The sequence below is a fragment of the Palaemon carinicauda genome, chromosome 3, assembly GCF_036898095.1.
Source record: "Palaemon carinicauda isolate YSFRI2023 chromosome 3, ASM3689809v2, whole genome shotgun sequence".
NCBI classification, from domain to species: Eukaryota; Metazoa; Arthropoda; class Malacostraca; order Decapoda; family Palaemonidae; genus Palaemon; species Palaemon carinicauda.
Genome location: NC_090727.1, coordinates 26,115,543 through 26,124,120, shown reverse-complemented (window position 1 = coordinate 26,124,120; position 8,578 = coordinate 26,115,543).

Below are 8,578 nucleotides of genomic sequence, written 5' to 3'. Positions count from 1 at the left end.
CGCTCTTAAACTCCACAGCATAATTGTACTTCGATGTATTTTTTTCAAAATCTATTGGATTTAATCTTGGGTCATACCATACCCCACAGGTCCACCAAGTTTCGTTTGAATAGGTTCAATAGTTTTGGCATAACGTCATTCTCAAACAAATAACAAACTGATAAAATATATAGCATATTCTCACATAGAATATCACGTAATCATCTTCATTTATTCAGATTTTAGAAATATATATATATATATATATATATATATATATATATATATATATATATATATATATATATATATATATATATATATATGAGAGAGAGAGAGAGAGAGAGAGAGAGAGAGAGAGAGAGAGAGAGAGAGAGAGAGAGAGAGAGAGAGAGAGAGAGAGAGAGCAAATACGAATAAATTTGATTTAGCAATAGAGAAAAAGTTGGAGGGACCAAATTTAATATAGTCTAGGAAATTGGCGGGAAGTTGCATGGCCATGCGTCTGTGGTAACGGTTGATGGCGTTTCAATTTCAGTGGTCAATCTGTACTTATTTGTCGAACGTGTGAATGTCCTGTTTTAATGTGATACCAATTGTATGACATTATATGTTTTGCATAATCTTGGATTCATTATGTATAACCTGTAATAGGTTTTAAAAGAGATATTAAGTATAGGCCAACGTTTTCGGTGTGTGTGTGTGTGTGTGTGTGTGTGTGTGTGTGTGTGTGTGTGTAGGCCATTTCTAATTTCTAAGGATGTCCGGCAAATCCTTTATAGGTTTTAAAATTGACATTTTTATTTGTTGAACGTAGATGTATTGATTGATGAGTTTTACCTCTGTGGCCTTGTTCATTACTTCATTACTTGATATAAGTTTGGTGAGATCGGTGTTACTGTATGGACATTAGTCATGGTATGACAATGAAACATTATCCAAGTGATTTAGTAGATTTGAGAACAAAGACCCTAGAAGGATATTAGGAGTTGAATGGCAGGACAGGATTAGAAATGAGACTATAAGAGAGATTTCTTTCGAGTGCCCTATGTTTATGAGATCATTGTGAGGGGTAGATGGAGATGGTTTGGCCATGCTCTTCGCACTCCCCAAGAGAGATTAGTTCACCAAACTTTCAACTGGGTCTCCACAAGGCACTAGAAGAGTTGGAAGATCTAGACCTACATGGCTGAGGGCTTTGAAGCGTGAAGTAGATGATGATGAATGGAGGAAGTATTGAATTAAAAGCTCGAGATAGAGACTACGGGTGAAATCTAACCGATGCCCTTTGTGTCAACAGGCGTAGGAGGAGATGATGATGATGATGATAATCTATAAAGTACCATTCCCGCGTTTTTCTCCCGCCCTCTCTTCCACCCTCCTCCTCCTCCATCTTAGATATTTCTACGACGGAGTTTACTATAATTCTCTTACGAATGACAACCTTCTTCTTGTTAGCCTTCTCTTGTGCTTAAGCTAACCTCAATCTATCACTATTCCTAAATCTTAAGCTTTTACTTTATAAAACAAATTCGGTCTTTTTCCCATCTGACTCTCTCTCTCTCTCTCTCTCTCTCTCTCTCTCTCTCTCTCTCTCTCATGCTTGAGACAGTTTACGCCCTATTCCTCTGTCTCTGACTCAATCACTTTTCCTTCCTTCCCACGGTCTCCTACTTTCGATACCGTTCAAATGTTCCTCTTAGACCGTCACGCCCTCACACACATTACCGGTGACAGCCAGAGCGACCTGTCAGCATATACGGATTTCACTATGAGAAAAATTGACCAAGACACCTGCTCTGCAGAGGTCACCTGACCTGGAGACCCAACTCCAGGCTTCCGAGCTAGGATAAACAGCCTGTTCGCTCAAACTTGCCACCATCCCAAATTACTACCAGAACCGCTTAGCGCTCTTTAATTGCAACTTAAGATTCAAAACTAACTCTTAATTAAACTAATTGTTAATTGTCCTTTGCATTATATCACTAACCTTTGCCCTACCCAAGCTTTAAATTTATCAGAACCCTTTACCCTTGTTCGATTCCTCTCATTCAAAGTACCTTCGTTGTTTCATTATCAATATTCGCTTACGGGCTACCAACGCAAGAGCCCGTGTCATGCATAAGGCAAGACAATCTAAAATGAACCAACGAACGAACGAACCTCTTCTGTAGTTAGAAAGATAAATGGTTAGAATGTGATATTAAGTAATGAGAAGAAGCAAATGAAAATTAATATCATATTATTAGCATAAGAAAACATTTCGGGAGTTTCACGATCAAAAGAATAGATATTTGAACGAAACCTTCTGGGAAACACCTCATTTAAATATGGCGTTTCATTCTGATTAAATCTTCTCATTCTACTTCGTTTAGATTTAGAGCAGAGGCCGAATGTAAAGGGCAATTTTACCTCCGTATGTAGAACAATCACGGTGAGACTTTGGTTTATAGAAATCTCTCTCTCTCTCTCTCTCTCTCTCTCTCTCTCTCTCTCTCTCATTAAAGACAATGAATGCATGACTCCAGTAGAAAGAATTATAGGATAGAAACCACAATCCTTCACTGTTAAAGATGATGATTTCGAATACATTTTGTTGTATATATATATATATATATATATATATATAAGTTATACACATCTCTATCATGGAATTATCCTATCCTGCACCTGATCCCGGATATGGTTTTCTAAAAGTTGAACGTTTTATTTTTACTATTACGAGAATTCTTACTTCAAACTTTAGATAACAATTTTACAAAGGAAGATGAAATAGGATATTTTGATTCGAGACAAGAAGTCATGTGACAGTCGTTCGTGGTGATCTCTCTCTCTCTCTCTCTCTCTCTCTCTCTCTCTCTCTCTCATTTATTGTTTGTAGACGTATTTATCTTCTGAATACTTTCCGTTTTGTAATAACGTTATTATTCATAACCATTATTTGGTATTTCTTGATAAATATGAACACATTTGGACAACTCAGAGATCGACATGAAGTAAAAAATCTAGAGAGAGAGAGAGAGAGTTGAAGAATAGGTGTTGGAGGAAGACTGTGGGAGATCTAATTTTGAAATTGTGATGTAAATTGTAGGAGTGTTGGAGGACTGGGCGAGACTGACGAAAGATTGGTGGAGATTGACTGTTGGAGATAGATTGTGAGAGAACTTTGCTAGAATGTTGGAGGAATAATATTAGGTCAAATTATGTTGAAGATTGTTGGAGAAAGATTGATATAGGTCTAATGAAACTGAGATCAGTAGAATTACTGATAAAAATGGCTCTGATGAAAAACTCTGTTTCCCATTTTATTCTATTTTGTAGATTAAACTTATTCCATTATAAATACTTTCGATTTTCGAGCAGAGGCCGATATAATATATATATATATATATATATATATATATCCACTAACAAACAATTTTCAAATCCTGCAAATTGGCGCCAAAATCTTTCCTGAAACCTTCAACTCTTTCAAAAGGGCAAAGTAATATGAAACTATCGCTCAATTCAGAAGAAAATATCTTGTTTCATTGGGCGAAATAATATGAAAATATCGTTCAACTCAACGCAGTTCCGGTAGGCCCTGCTGCTTCCTCCAGTCACCTTGGATGACCGCGGAGATAGCAGCAGTAGGGGATTCAGCATTATGAAGCTTCATCTGTGGTGGATAAAAGGGGAGGGTGGGCTGTGGCACCCTAGCAGTACAAGCCGAACTCGGTTGAGTCCCTCGTCAGGCTGGGAGGAACGTAGAGAGGAGAGGTCCCCCACCCTTTTTTTCTATTTGTTCGATGTCGGTTACCCCCAAAAATTCACGGAAGTGCCCTTGATATATATATATATATATATATATATATATAACAAATCTAGCCGTCTGTGTGTATAACCTTTGTGAGTGGGAATACCTTGATATGGTGAAATGGTTTGTGTGTCACCATGATCAACAAAGCTGTACTAGTCAGGGCCACTCACACTAGGTCGGTTTGGCGTGTGTGATCAGACGAAAATCTCCCACCATCACCTATCCACAGTGGCTAGCGTTATGACCTAAACTGGCCATAATAACATGTCTGATGCATATTTTATGCAATATACTAGAAACGACTGCATTTGTTTTTGTTGTTGTTGCTGTATTATATCTATTTATATCTATCTATCTATATATTGTAATAAATCATAGTGTCTGCAAATCTCGTATTTAGCATTATTTTGCGCACATTCTAGAAATTGAATTTATATTTATGCTGAAAAGTCTCGGTCTAGAAGAAATAGCATTTTGGTACTTCATGAAACCCTGTCAGTGGAACTGACTAGAGCATTCTCTCTATCTCTCTCTCTCTCTCTCTCTCTCTCTCTCTCTCTCTCTCCTCTGGTGTATTAAGACAATTTCTTTTCCGATGCAATGCATAATGTATTTGTAATTTGTATTCGAGTAAAAATTCCAATATATGTCTGACAATTTTATAAAAATCTTATGTTATGTCAAAGAGACGTTATATACGTAGTTGATTTGGCAGTGTTGCCATTTGCCGTTTTAACAGGAGTTTGGCCAGGTTTCATCACCACGCTGGCCAACTGCCGATTGGTGATGGTGGGAGACTTTTCTAATCGCTTACAACAAACCAATAGTAGCCTAGTATGGGTGTCCCTGACTATAACAGATTTGTTGGTCATGATACAAAAAACCTCTAACCACGTTAAGAGAGAGAGAGAGAGAGAGAGAGAGAGAGAGAGAGAGAGAGAGAGAGATAAATGTATAGACATGGTTGAAAGGAAAAGAATGAATTAAAATATATCTTAAGTAGAACTTAGAATAGCTTTACTAATAAGAGAATTAGATGAGGAAAGTGTGATGTAAAGTGATAAGAAGCAAATACGAATAAATATAATTTAACAAAAGAGAAAAAGGTGGTGGGACCAAATATAGTCTAGGTCGGCGGGAAGTGGCATGGCCATGGGTCTGTGGTTGAGGTATGGGGGGGGACCTCCTGTTGTGTGTGTGTGTGTGTGTGTCATTCATTGGGAGGGAGTGGGGCGGGGGTCGGAGTTGCAGTTTGAACCGATGACGGTTGAGGGCGTTTCAATTTCAGCGGTCAATCTGTACTTATTTGATGAATGTGTGAATGCCCTGTTTTATTGTGGTAACAATTATTATACATTACACGTTTAACTTGTAATAGGTTTTAAAAAGCTATATTAAGTGTAGGCCAACGTTTTGTGTGTGTGTGTGTGTGTGTGTGTGTGTAGGCCATTTCGAATTTCAAAGGCTGCCCGGCAAATCCTCTTTAAGTTTATAAATGTCATTTTTATTTGTTCAACTTCGATGTATTGAATGTGAACTTTCAGCTATGTGGCACTGTACATTATGATCAACTGAACTGTTCAGTTGATCATAATGTACAGTGCCACATAGCTGAAAGTTCACATTCAATACATCGAATTTGAACAAATAATAATGTCAATGTAAAATCTTAAAGAGGATTTGCCTGACAGCCTTAAAAATTCGAAATGGCCTACACACACACACACACACACACACACACAAAACGTTGGCCTACACTTAATATAGCTTTTTAAAACCTATTACAAGTTAAACGTGTAATGTATAATAATTGTTACCACAATAAAACAGGGCATTCACACATTCATGAAAAAAAGTACAGATTGACCGCTGAAATTGAAACGCCATCTAACTGCAACGCCACCTCCCGCCCCACCCCTTCCCGAAGAATGACCCCCCCCCCATAGCCTCCCCCCCCCCCCCCCCCCCCCCCCCGTCAACAACACACGCACCGCCAATAGCCAATTTCCTAGACCTGGGTTCCTCCAACTTTTTCTTTGTGAAATTGTATTTATTCACATGTGCTTCTTATATATATATATATATATATATATACGGATTTTGAGCGAAGCGAAAAATCTATTTTTGGGTGAGATAGCCATGGCGTCCTGATGGAAGGATCCTTTTTGGTAGCTTCCTTGGGTAATCACTACTAGGATTTTCCCAGAGAATTAAACCACAGGTTATCACAGAATTCTAACTTCTGGAGCGAGTATCCTAAGGGTTTCCCCTTAAGACATCGTGTAACAACAGGGGACACGCATGTATAGACGTGCCACATAGCTATCTGCACCCCATATAGAGTTAACGCTTCAATATGGCGGACAGGGAGTGGCTGGGAGCTGAGCCGCAGCCGATCTAGATGTGGCGATATCGGTACTCGCGATGTAAACAGACGGACGCCATTGCTTTTGATGACGTCACGTCCGTCCTCATTCCGAAAGTCTGGAGCTCGCTCATCACCATGATACAGCGGCGCAGGGCGGGACCTGATAACAGACAGGGTGGGTCCATCAGGACGCCATGGCTATCTCACCCAAAAATAGATTTTTCGCTTCGCTCAAAATCCGTTTTTTGGGCTCAAGCCATGGCGTCCTGATAGAAGAGTACCAGAGAATTAGTGTATCGTGGTAGACTTTTTCCCTTTATAAGTGAGTGCTAAAACATTGAGCCGAAAGCATAGTGGTCTATACTAGAGCTACCGTGAGGCAGTTGCCTTCCTGTCCCCCTGGCATGGAAGTCCCCACGGGCTATGCTAAGATCAAAGTGGTCATGGGAAGGCTATTCATATAGGCTGAAGGAACAATGAGATCCATAAGATAAGTCAGAGCGATTTGGTATTCGCGTCGAAACAAACTTGAAGAAGTGGTGGTTGAACACTTCGTGTATGGAGTTGACTCATCTTCATAATTGAGTAAGTATTCGCTAAGGAGACTTACTTGCTCTATATAAATAAATGCCCGGAGTAAATCCTGGCATTTTCCTTAACCAGGAATAAAGGGTAATAAAACTATGACAAATAGTATATTTCATAGTAAGAAAGGAGCAAGGGAGACGCACAAGTAATAAAATAGACATTTTATTATATAATTGCAGGTAAATCAATACATGTCATGCAATAAATAGTAAAAAACATTTACATTGATAAAAATGTACATAGTCATAAAGGCGTGCTCTTGAGTCTGAAAGGGAAGAATCAAGTATTAGTAGGCACTCGTTCTACGGAACGTTAGTCTTTATGTAACACACGTCATGCACGTGGCATGTAGCACTCATGTGGTAATCTACTATGACATTTCACCTGAGGTAAGAACAGTTAAAGAAAACACAAGGTGGTTTCTGCTTCACTACGTATCACTTGAGGGTCAACATAGGCACCCGACGAGTTAGAGTCCCTAATAACTCACTGTTCTAAGCAGAGTTCAGAGCAGGTTTCATAACACTACCTGCGGCTACCACAAAATGTTTCACTTCGTGCACTTGTTTCGCATAATGTTTAAAGAAAACACGCGAGGATTTCCAGCCTGTATAGTTCTTGAGGCTTTCGAAATCCATACTCTGAAAGAAATTCAGAGACGAAGCGACTTTCCTAGGATCATGACCAGCGGGTGTACTGTCTGGATCCGCTCTGCGAGTGAAGTAGGTGATTTTTGCTCTCAATTGTTTTAGTGACAGGTTGCTGCCCGATGTTTCTCCTTTGAAGAGTTGGCCTCCACCAAAGTTTGAAGTTCTATGAAGATAGACCTTAAGGCTCTCTACTGGACATAGAGAGGCATCTTCCTTCAAGGGGCATATCCTCCACGGGCCCCATCGTTTGGTAGGTAATTCGTTCTTTGCGAGAAACGTCGGATCAGGGAAGAGGGAGAGGTCTCCTGAATCATTGAAAACGATATGTCCCTCTTCTCTAGATAGTGCCACTATTTCGCTGACTCGGGCTCCCGAAGCTAGAGCGAAGAGAAATATAACTTTCTGAGTCAGGTCCTTAAGAGGGCATGAATCATTGTCCAAGTTGGAGGCGAAGTGGAGAACTTTGTCTAGAGACCAAGTGATTGGTCTCGGAGGGGGTGCCGGTCGTAAACGGGCACAGGCCTTCGGTAGTTTGTTGAAGATGTCACTAGACAGATCTATTTGGAAGGCGTATGACAAAGGTCTGGTCAAGGCCGATTTGCAAGTAGAAATCGTGTTGGCTGCCAAGCCTTGTCCATGAAGGTGAATGAAGAAGGACATGCAAAAATCTATGGTGATTTTCGAGGGGTTCTTTGCCTTGACGAAGGAGACCCATTTCCTCCAAGACGATTCGTATTGCCTTCTCGTGGATTCGGTCTTGTATTCCTCGAGGAAGTCTAGACTCTTCTTCGAAATCCCAAACCTTTTCTTAGCGGCTAGGGTGAGAAAATCATGAGATGAAGGTCCTTGATTTTCGATGATGAAGCGAAGACAGTCGACTTCTGTATTTGCTGGGAGAGAACTGGGTCCGGGAGGGGGATCAGCGTTGGCTGCATCTCCAGGATCAAGGGGTACCAGTTGCTGCGGGGCCACTTGGGAGCCACTAGAGCTGCTGTCCCTTTGAAGGTTCTCAATTTGGAGAGGACTTTCAGCAGAAGATTGGTGGGAGGGAACAGGTAAATCTTGGCCCATCTGTTCCAATCCAAGGTCATGGCGTCCACCGCTTCCGCTTTGGGGTCCTCGTACGGGGCTACATATCGAGGAAGTTGATGGTTGTCGCTCGTTGCGAAGAGGTCGATCTGGAGTTCTGGGACT